At 39.5% G+C, this 12,021-nt stretch overlaps 1 protein-coding gene across 1 annotated transcript in view; it reads right to left on the minus strand.

Moving 5' to 3' along the window:
* The window catches only part of LOC144650261 (uncharacterized), a 355,735-nt gene extending 348,871 nt beyond the window's left edge, over positions 1 to 6,864 (minus strand). Inside the window, exon 1 of the mRNA XM_078509933.1 lies at positions 6,595 to 6,864. The gene's annotated coding sequence lies outside the window, so the exon portion shown is untranslated. The remainder of the gene's footprint in view (positions 1 to 6,594) is intronic.
* Between the last annotated feature and the right edge of the window lie 5,157 nt (positions 6,865 to 12,021).

The raw sequence follows: 12,021 nt of genomic DNA on the forward strand, positions 1-12,021 counted from the left end.
TTCCCGAAATAATTATCTCTCTAAGGGGTCTGTCACTGTGCCCCTGACGAGAATGGCAGACTTTCTGAGCTTTCATGGCAATCTACTCCGATCCCGGGAAAACTTATTAGTGAGCTCACTATTATAAATTCTTCAATTTAACTAACAATGGTAATTTACCTAAGCGATAAAATTAAATAGGGACAACAGATCACTACTTAGTAAACCACCATAGCCACTCATTGCGTCGGTTACTTACACAAAGTAACATTAAACTATTAGGACTTTTTTCTTTACCATCTAGACGTCAGTAAACCCTCTAGTCAGTCAGTATTATGGATGGTTTTCTGCACTTTCGACCTTCGTCTGCTCAGTCTGTTTGTTCAGACCTTTCACGTGCTTATGCACATGTCAGGCTGTTCACTCGGCAGTTCATTCGGATCGTTGTTTTTGCAGTCTTCATCCGTTACTTACATAAACAGTAAAAGCCGAAATATTAAAACCTACTGAGTTCCGAAACTTTTTGGTTTTAATATCACAAATGGCATCCCACAGCGTTGGAACTATTCCTTCGCTTCAAATAATCAAAAACAAACCGCTCTATGTCGATTGTTTTTAGTTATTATTGTTATTGTTGCTGTTGTTATTATTATTAAATCATACAAAGGAAATCTTCATGAAAACCTTACCTCTCCTTTTCCATTCATGTTTTGTGCAAAGTTCTGACATAATCCACAGGAGTATTTGACATTTACAAGTTTGCACTTCGTTTGCAACTCTGGGAAATTGAGAAAGAAAAAACACAACAACATTAGATAACATATTATACTGCAGAAATTATACCCTGCATCTCTTGTCACACAGAGTAGCCTGTTTGTGCATAGACCATTTCAAGGTTACCGACGCCATTTTGCAGGAGGTGCAAAACTACCGGGGCGAGCGCAAAGTTTACAGTAAATGTATAGAAAAAGTCGGGAGTTTGATGCTCAATAATTTGACTTCGGGAATGTCGACATCCTGCAATTTCTATTGATTACAAACTAAAGATACCGGTTAAGAGAGTTTACCAATCAAATTTGAGAAATTAAGTCTAACGAAGAAAGCCGCAAATTAAGATTTTGATTTTCCATACATTTGTCTGTAAATTGAGCCGCCATTTTCGGGAAAATTTAGAAGCGTTTCTATGAAAAACTAAATATATGATTCCTCGCTTCCCAGTGATCCGGAACCCTTCAAATTTAATTGTCAAAATCTTTTGCTAGGTATCCTTACTTTGTAATTCATAGAAATTGCAGAATGTTAATCTTTTCTCAAATTATTGAGCATCAAACTCCCGATTTTTTTTCCATACATTTACTGTAACTTTTGCGCTCACCCCAGTAGTTTTGCACCCCCGGCAAAATGGCGTCGGTAACCTTGAAATGGTCTATTAGGTTAGACAGTCTTAGCAGAAGAATTTCAGTACAGCGAAATTTTTATAGTTTTTAACTCTGTAATCGAGTGAAGACGTAGCTTTGTCCGCAATACTTACACAAACCAACGTTATTCAACACAACAGAACAAAAAACACATAAGTGTATCGAAAGTTTGACATTTAGCAGGACGTAACAAATCGATCGAAATCGATCATCGGAAACCTAATCGATAAATCGATATTAGTCAATATTTTTCGATAAATGATTAACTAACTAGTATCGAAAATCGATCAAAATCGATAATCACACAAAGTTACTGTTATTGAGATATAAAATACTATGAAGATAGTAATTAACGTCAAGTCTGAAAGTGATCTGATCAGTTACTGTGACCTGATCATATAAATAAAAGATTGTTCAAACAAACGTAATTAATATGAAGTGTAAAATGGAATCGTTTGCGGGTATTAAACCGGTTGTTTCCTCTACAAATTGTGTCGCTGACGAACGTCTAAGGTTACGTCGCGTGTACATATTCTGATATTCTTTGTTTTATAAGATTGACCATGTTTTATTCTTCGTTCGAAAAGAAACGTTGCCGAACTGACCTGACTGGCCGTTGACAAAACAACTTGTAGGCGAAGTGACTGCATTTTTTTCAGCGTCACAATTCAGGATTGATTGAACACACACACAAAAACGGTAGCTTTTCTTCTCCGATATTTCCGATCGAAATCAATACAAATCGTTTGAAATCGATAGTAATCAAACGCGATCGATACTTTTCGAACGCAATCGATAATAATCGAACTTTAATTAGTGAAATCGATCAAAATCGATAATCGCAAAGAATTGGGTCATCGATTTTGATCGATTTTCGATACTAATTTGTTAATTACTTATCGATGTTTATCGATTTTTATTGATTTTTATTGAGTATCGGAATTATCGATTTGTTACGTCCTGCTTACAGAAGTCCTGAAAAAATAGTCAGTCAGCCGCGTGGCCACGAAAGAAAGGGTCCTGCGTTTGCTCTCGGTGCTCGCTTTGACGGTAACACCATTATTCGGCGGCTAAACTGAACCGCTTCAAGCCGTGTAAGTTCTACGGGCTTTCCGAAGACGAAGGAGATGCGAATAGGATCCAGACTGAAATGGTCGGTTCACATTTGGGTTAGTTTAAGTCGCAAAATACACTGCTTTTGGTTTCTTGCTACGATGGAACTACCGAAATTTGCCGCCGAATGTAATATTCAATAAATGAGCACAAATAAATGCATTAGCAGCCGAGCAGACGAACAGCTCAAATCCGCGCGGCGCCCGTAAATATAATTTTCGAAGGTGACATATTTTCACTGTATCGGAATTTCGAGTCAACAGGCTTGCTAAAAGCAGCTAAAAGAAACAAAACCGCGGCAGACTTTGAAACAAGTTGCAGTGAAAGAATACTGGACAAGATAGAGACAGTACAACTTACCTGAACAGCGAAAAACTGCTAAAACAGTTAGCTGAGTTCACGACACACCTCACTCCTCGAACGACAGTTACAACACGCTTCGCAGCTCACACTTCATGTAAAACAAGCCAATATTCCGAAAATTAAACTAGAGCCCAGGGCCCTCGTTCTCTTTCGTTAGTCTTCAGACGGTCTCCTACCGTCGGTATTTCTTTCCTGTGAAGGGCAGATAATTAACAATTATCCTGCAAAATCGCGCGGAATATCGCCTGATACTTAGCCGACGAGGCCGTACGCCGAGTTGGCTAAAATCAGACGATATTCCGCAAGATTGAGCAGGATAATTGTTTTATTATTCAACAATTTGTCAACGAAACACATTTCACAGATAAAAAACTGTAATTATGCAGCGCTTTTCAAGATTTCGGACGAATCTTCGCGACCTACATATATCGCAGGATATCTGTTATGTACGGATGACAGATAACATTTACATTTTGACCATATATAAGCAGCGCGCGCATGTGTTGAATAATAAAATGCATCACATCTTCTCTGATGTTCTTAACACAATATTTGAGTGTTGGTTTAGTTTTACTAATTTTCTAAACGTGAAACTGCGGACGTAAAAACAGTAATGAAAAAAATTCATATGCAGTATTAATTTTCTCGCGAGTAACAAACGGGGTCGTTTGCATACTGGGATAGCATCACATTTCTGGTTATAATGACGCAGCGTGATAACCAATTACCTCTCTCCTCCGCATGCCTCTTTCGCCTTTCTCCCCCCGTATTTTTTCGCCTTCCCCCACGAAAGAGGCCTCTGCGGAGGAGAGAGACCAATTACTAGTCATTATTGTTTTCGGTATTTTTTTTTCTTTGTTTATCCTTGATTAGCAACCCCTTCTTGTCAAAAAAAATTGTGCTAAAAAAGTGTTGGAGGGTACAGTTATTGCCTCTCCCACTTGGACAGAAAAAATTACCGTTAGCATGTTTCTTTCTCCTTCTGTATAGCTTTGTAGACAAACAGGGCAGCGACCGATAGAGGAAGTGATAAGGCAAGAAGCGTGGAGCTGGATCGGCCACCCGCTGAGGAGACCAGATGGACATGTAGTCAAAAAGGCACTACAGTGCAATCCACAGGGGAAGCGAAAGAGAGGGAGACCCCAGCACACCTGGAGACGCACGAGAATGGCAGAGTTGGAGGGCAAACACCTTACGTGGAATGAGGCAAAGAGCATTCTACAAAATAGGGTTAGGTAGTGCACACTAGTTAAGGACCTATGTTCCACTTAGAAACGAAGAGGATTAAGTAGGTTAAGTAAGTATATAGCTTTTTAAAAAGGTACCGTACCAATTAAATGAAGAATGAAAGACACTCCGAGTATGTTCGTTGAGTCAGAATATTCAGACAACACATGACAAAACTAAGCTGGAAAGAGATATATTTCGGTAAGAGCTGGTACTAGAACTATAAGATGAACCCATTTGGCGGAATGGCAAAATGACGGAAAGTCACTACATGTACTTTGCTTCCGGACCTTGCGGTAAGCTTTTACCCCAGTTTTTCTGCGGTTAGCTTTTACTCTGGTTTGCTTGTGTTAGCTTTTTTCACTCCGGTTTGCTTGCGGTTAACTTTAACTCTGGCTTGCTTGCAGTTAGCTTTTTCACTCGGGTTTGCTTGCGGTTGGCTTTTATTTGTGGTTTAGGTAATATACTACCGCCGTTTCGTCATTCCGGCCAGGGTCACCCGAACTACCAGACCATTATCAGACTAAACATATGCATACAAAGAAGTTCTTGAATGGGGTGCTGATAACAAGGAAAAAAGAAAAGCAGAAAAGGTATACCGCTCACGAGAAAAGACAAAGTTCTCGGCTGGATTTCAATCCATTGTTGAGAGAAGGTGCTGGGCGTTTGATAATAGGACAGACTTTGTATAGGACAGGACTCGTCTTTCTTTACTTATCACCGTGCAGTAAAAAAGTTCTCTAGTCATGGTGAACATCAAAAAATCTTCGCTAACCTGCTCAAAACTTCAATATTGCATTTTCCAGAGACTCGTTTGAGTCATTACTCAAACTGCTGGGCATGAGAACGCTAGAACACAGACGTATTGAACAATCGCTAATAATATTTTTTAAGTGTTTCAAAGAAAATGGCCCATGTTATATCACCAACTTATTCAAGCCCCGGGTCACGCCATACAATCTTAGAAGCAGCGGGCTAAACGTAGAACAATGCCCTTACAATAGTAGATACTTCCACGCGTCGTATTCTTACATTATTTCTAGAATTTGGAATCAGCTACCGCCGGCAGCCAAAAATGCACCAAACGTTTCAATTTTTATTAAACATCTCAATGCAACAAACTTTGGTGGCTGCCAATGCAGTTCTTGTTTTAAATGATTCTTTTACAGACATGTTGTATTTTTATCGTTTTTTAATATTGTATTTTTAACGCATATTTTTAAGATTTTAATAGTATAATAATATTGTATTTTTTAATATATAGTTTTTAAATCTTTTTTAACATGTATGTCAAACACTTTTATCATGAGCCTCTGGCTCGGGAGACTGGGCAACCACTCCCCGTGCTTTTGACGTAAAATAAATTACCTTACCTTACCTCGAGACTCTATCGAGTGGTTCTGAATAAGACGCCTTTACATCAACTTTTACATCGGTGTTTGCCGTTGTCGGAAATAAGCAAAAGGCTTGGTCAGTAGAAACATATCACTCTATTGTCAATAACGACCAATAAGAGCCAGTGTAGTCAAAGGAAAATTCCTTTGCTCGGTGACATCTGAATCACGTCAAGACGGTAATAAGCGTTTGTTTGAATTTTTTAGTGGTTATCAGTCTAACCTCTTTTTTTTTCGTGTATTGAACCGGGGGGGGGGGGGTATTGAAATCTTGGAGGCCGCTTTTGAAGTAAAGCAATAAACGAATCCTCGTCGGGATGGCTAAGAGGAAGGTCGCTGCATTATGGTTTTATTTACATTTGGCGCGAAAGTATGTACATGCATTGATTTTTGTCCGCAAACATAAGTTATCTGTTCTGATAAGCGAGAGGATCGTTTGAGGAAACTTTGATCTGGGAGGATTACTAACTATCAAAAGAGTTTCTCTTGCTATCAACAATTTCGTAACTTTAAAACATGGTTCGACTATAGAAAGAAAAGGAAACGATAAAAAGCTTTTTCCTTTTACTGCTGTTTACAGTCGAACCTTAATAAGCGGCAGTTATCAAACTTCCAAGAGCAATGTCGGTTCAATACTGTAAAGAAAAACCCTTAGCGCCCATCTGTGAACAACCTCTCGAGTACTGGTTGACACGAGAATTGCAGGAATCCGTCAGTATAGCAAGGGGAAATATTTTATGCAGAATCGCTTTAACACCCCTGCATAACTCAAAGCAGACAACGGCATATAGAAAATGACAAAAGTAAATTTATTTTATTTATCTTTCTTATTACAAGCGAAATCATGGCCAAACGTTAATAACGCCGTTAGTGCCCGGCCCGTGACGTGTGCTTGGGCTGCCTGTGCCTCGAATGCTCGAATGAATCGAGATACCCCAGAGTAACGCAACGTTTTGTTAAATTTTGCGTCTTTTTTTTCAGGTTGGGTTTTCGTTAAATAAATCATCTCCAACACGCGAAAATCTGCACAGCGGTTAAGAATCTATGTTTCTTGCAAAAGAGGCCGACTTGTCGGATTCGAGTCGCCAGCGCATCGGAACGCAATTCTTGGTTTCACGTGACGTCATCAAAATTGGAAAATCCAGAATCGCGAGTTTCATGACTTTTTATCCTTCACTGGCTATAAGACGTCCTCAACATACATCTTATTGAAGGTTTTCAGCTCGTTAGCATCCGCCGTTTTTAAGATATAACATTTTGAATTTCGGAGTTTTGCGCCACACGACATCAGAATGGCCGCCTAAAGGCTGCCACAGATACTTAAAAAAAATGCTTCATCCTGTGATTTTTAACGATCTGAACAATTGAGGTTTTACAAGAAACGTTAATGTAAGTGTTTACGTATTCATGAAAGTGAACTGACCGCTTTTTATAGCAGAAGTGAATGCCAGATGTTTTCATTCATTTCCGGCCATCCCTTGACACGGACTCCAGCATGGAATTTCCATACTGTGCTCTCTAAAATTTCGTGAAACATTTTAACGGATAACTCGAGTACGGAATACCGTACAGACCTGAGACTTGGACACGTAGACTATCTAGTTATTTTCTACAACTTGTAATATTCTTGATTTTTTTTGACTCAAAAGATTTGGATTTATTTTTTGCAGCGCGTGACAGTATCGTTACTTGCGTGACAGTGAAAACCAGCTATTCACATGCGCCGATTCGTTTTCCCATTGATCGTGGCTGACAAATCGGCCTGGCAAGGTCAAATCAAAACGTTCAATGAGGTACTCTTTTTTTTTGGGGGGGGGGGTGTTTTTATGAAGCTATACAAACACTCGTGACAGTTGGTAAATGCGTGGAAATACTCGCCGCACATCATTCCATATGCCTTAATGCGCGGAAACTAATCTCATTCCCAGATCTCGCGGGTGGGCGAAAACCGAATCTGGGAACTAGATTAGAGGGGAACCTGAGCATTTTAATAATTTTTCTACTGCATTTTTTCATGGTTTACGCTTTTTGTAGACTAAAGAAGAAACGTCATAGAAATTGGAAAACTTAAATGGAACGGCAATTAATTTCACTGTATGATTTTAAACATTACATGACGCATCAAATATTTTATATAACACCGAAAATAAATTTCACACCGGGGTCTACCACCATCAAACCGGAAACGAAAGGTGAACGACTTTTAGAAAGTCTAAGAAAGTTAAAATTGAGAAGGCTCACAACGGTTTCTAGCACTTTCCAGCTTGGATACTTCGATGAGTCGGTACTACGAGTCTTCATCTGTTCCTGCTACAATAATTATATCAAACAATGTCCAATCATTGCTGAACAAGTTGTAGTCCTTTTCATGACCTCGCTTGTCACCATAACAATAATACAACCTGTATATTAAAACACCCTTCGTTTTCGTTTTAAGTGCTTAAAAACTCAAAAACAAGCTCGATGACCCCATTTTGTATTATTCAGATTATTGAGTATTGAAAGGCATGTAAAGATGCAACTTTTTTCTAGCAAAGTCCAAAAAAAATTCTACTGAGCGGTTTAAGAGCCAACTTCAATTTTCGGAAATTTAAGATGGCTCTGAAAGTAATAATTATATCGGTCTCATCTTAGTAAATACATCCCGCTTGCCGATTTTTCCATCTCTTCAAAGTTAATTAAGGTAGTTTGTCAATAAGAGACGAGAACGGTTAACATACTTTATTTACAACACTCAGCTCTATATACAAGCATACCTTTTACACGACATCAGTGAAAAATCTGATCTGCATGCCTAAGATGTCAACACTCCCGATCATCGCTACTAAAAAGAATTAGACTGCGACGTTTTCGGTCTCTCTTCTTGGGCACAATTCAATTTTTGATTATAGCTATTACAGGATTCAATAATTTCACTTTCTCTTATATTTTACAGTTATATATAATTCGCTGCGAGGATCGCTGGCACAGGGTACAATAATTTCACCCACTCTATTAATTTACATTTATATACATTTCGGTGCGACTGCAACCTACTTTAAATCAAATTGCCTGACTATGAACAACTTTTGTCTTGCGACATGCAATTGTACATTTCCAATAGAGTGGACCTCCGCTTACGAACACCTACCCTAGGCAACACTTAGACTTGTGCAACCCACAGCACTTACAAACACTGTCATTCCATAATAAGCGAACACCTCCCTTAAGTCGACGTTTTTCCGGCGTCCGGTTTCGGGATATTCCTCTGTTTTGCCATAATAATAAAAATAAATATAAACTGGTGATTTTTACTCTGTTTATTTACAACACTACTACTACTGGCTACTGTTACTATTGCTGCTGCCCCTTTTTTAACCTGTTCCAGGCGCTCGGTTAGGTGGAAAACAGCACGAAAAAGCCGCATGCGAAAAATAAAGGGAGCGATGTTGGGAAAAAGGCGCCCCATTTTCCCGCTCGCTGTTCTCTGTGCTTTTCCCGTTTTCTGCGCTGCTCTCAAACTACCTGAAAGCCCGAAACAGGCTTATCCCCTTTTGTATTTAAAGGAATCTACCCTTCTGTCTGTAAACTTTTACCTATACATTTAAAAAGACAGGCTCATTTTTACATATTGTTTTTTTTGTTGCTGGGCAGCATGAACAAGATCTGACATTTGAAACTCTTCATGCCATAGTCGCAATATATTTATCCGATACTTAAGCCAAAATTAACAATAGACTGTGCAAACGTTTGTTCTTTGCTCGCTGTGAAAAGGAAACAATGTGTCCTCTAAAAAAAGTAATGCCTGTATCTCATTTGTGTGTATTTTATAAAATGTTCTACAGCACGGTATCACTAATGGCACCACCAATAGGTGGCAACGCCCACGAGCAGACACTGAGTCATGGTGCTAGCCACAATAAAAAACACTTCATTTTAATATTTTTAATATTAGATAAGCGAACGCCTCTCCTTAGTGGACACATGCGGCCGTTCTAAAGGAGTTTCGCTTACCTCACAGATAGTATTGTTTATCTGACGAGTCTGTTTCTATAAATTATTGCATTTTACGAGGTAAAGTAAAATCAATTCTCATGGTGCGTGATTGACGAACAAGAAAGACAGCTCGCAGTTACAAAAAGGGCAACTGCGTGCAGTTCAAGGACTTGCTATTCTAAAAAAAATGAAACACAGACAAGAAATAGCTTATCACAGGAAATAACGAAGCATTTTAACAACGCGAACAAAATTCACACGTAATAAAATTAACGCAAATTTAAGAAAAGTTCTGGTTAAATGCTTATAGTAAACATTTTTACATACCGGTACATAAAATTAACGCGAATTTCAACAAGGCGCCCAAAAGTGTGACCACTTTTAATTTATTCAAATTCTTTCGTGCAGATTTAATCACTTTTGGGCGCCTTGCTGTAATAACATGTATCGTTAATTTCCTATAATGAGGTACTGTGTAGATCGCGACTACTTAGCACTACAGATATTTGCAAGACGGTCTAATTGAAATAAAAAAGTGCACCACAGTAAATACTAATGACCCATTTGGTCTTGCAGGGACCGCGCAGGGAGAATTCGAGTGGGGGGGGGGGGCTAAAACCCTAATGCGGAAGCATACACCAACTGGGAGGGGGTTCTGGTGACATGCTATCCCGGGAAAATTTGGATTTCAATTTCTCTTAGATACCAGAAAATGCATTTGAAATTAAAAATTTAAACGTTCAGCGCTTAAAATGTTTTGGTAAAATAATTGCTTAAAACGACAACACGTTGAGATAAAGAGACGTTGCTCCACAAATTGTTCGATACAATTACTCACTGACCCTTTAAACCCTACATCAAGGCAAGAACCTTATCTTGTTGTTGAAGTTCCCGCATGCAACTGAGATGTTACCAGAACGAATGAAAACAGAAAAGACAATTTCACATTCAGTGTTACCAAATAAATTACCTTTAGCATGAGCTCGAAAACAAACAGTACTGTCTTATAAACTTAACCCATTTGTTCGAATCGAAACTGACCAATGATGAAACAGGCCTTTTTCATGAAAGAACCACTCGCCCTTTAAAAGCCAGTTTTTTCAGTAATAAAAGGCAAAAAAGTGGGGGGCTAAAGCCCCCCTAGCCCCCTCCCTTTCCGCGGTCCCTGTCTTGAATCCTAAAAAATAAATTTCCTTTACCTAGTTCGAACTTGCTTGAAGATTTGTGAATTTTTCACCAAACAGTATCTAATGGTGCCGCACCATTAGGCTTCATCTGAGACCACGAAGTTTTCTGGCGCCGTGTTGGGTCTTTCATTTGGGTCTTGGGTGGCTTGGTGTCGAACTCTTCCTTGCCAACGTCTGTTACATTTTATGGAGGCAATAGAATGAGATTTAGACCTTGATTTATTTCTGATTACTCGAGGCTTGTTCATATTTTGGGACGTTCAGAATTGTTTTCCCACGCTTTACGCTGCATGCTGCTTTCGACGTGGATTGTTGCACCTACTGTCACGATAGACGAGGGTTGCTGACTCTCTAAGCCATCAAAGGAGCTACTGCATGTATCGAGCGTGAGGACAGACAAGGACCTTTTCAACCCATTTTTGCGCGGTCTTCTGGGCAAAGAATCTAAACCTTCGGGTGGATTGCAGGATGCCGATCTTGTTAAACGTCGACTGGGTTTTTTCGTGCTTTGCTGCTCTGCCGAGGTAAACGGATCCTTTCGCCTGACAAATCGAGCACCATCAACCGCTGGCTGATGTGCCGGAGGTTTTCTCCACTTTCTTAGCTGCTCTCGAAGGGCATTCCGAAAACGGCGGTCTCTATACCAGTAAAGCAGAGGATTAATCAGAGAGTTCAATTGCGTCACTGTACCTGTAAACCGGATAGCGGTCCTCGTGAGAAAGACTGGGAAAAAGCTACCTAAGATTTCAAATCCAAACACTGGAATAAAGGAGAACATCAGTGCAGCGGTTAGCAGACCTGTCGTCTTGGCAACTTTAGATTGGAGTTTTGCTTCCATCATAACGGTGACTTGGCTGATTTCATTAAGTTTACGCTGACGTATTCCAAGGTACACCTTTCGATAAAAGAACGAAATAAATATTAAACAGGCTGCTCCAATCAAAGCACACATGGTGAACCAGCCTTCCACAATCCTGTGATCCACATCGACCACTGCAAAAATAAGGAGTGGAACCGCTGCAAAAAGCGCGAAGAGCCAAGCAGCTATCGCGAGTTTTTTGGCACGCTCATTTGTAATGATATCCTGATAGTCCATCCATTTTTGTATTGCCACGTACCTCTCCCAAGCGATGATAGTCAAGTGATATATAGTAGCAATAAAGAGGAAAACCGTGAAGAAAGTTTTTACCAAGTCTAACATACATTTATACGCAAAAGAAACTTGATATAGTATTAAGAAATCAACAACGACAGATAACGGCATAGCTATAACGCCGATCAGAAGATCCGTAACGGCCATACTGGACAACAGAATGTATGAAGTTTTCTGCAGCTCTTTACTTTGCGTCATAACAAGGATTACCA

Source organism: Oculina patagonica, chromosome 4 (assembly GCF_052425735.1).
Source record: "Oculina patagonica isolate OP01 chromosome 4, crgOcupat, whole genome shotgun sequence".
Classification (NCBI taxonomy): Eukaryota; Metazoa; Cnidaria; class Anthozoa; order Scleractinia; family Oculinidae; genus Oculina; species Oculina patagonica.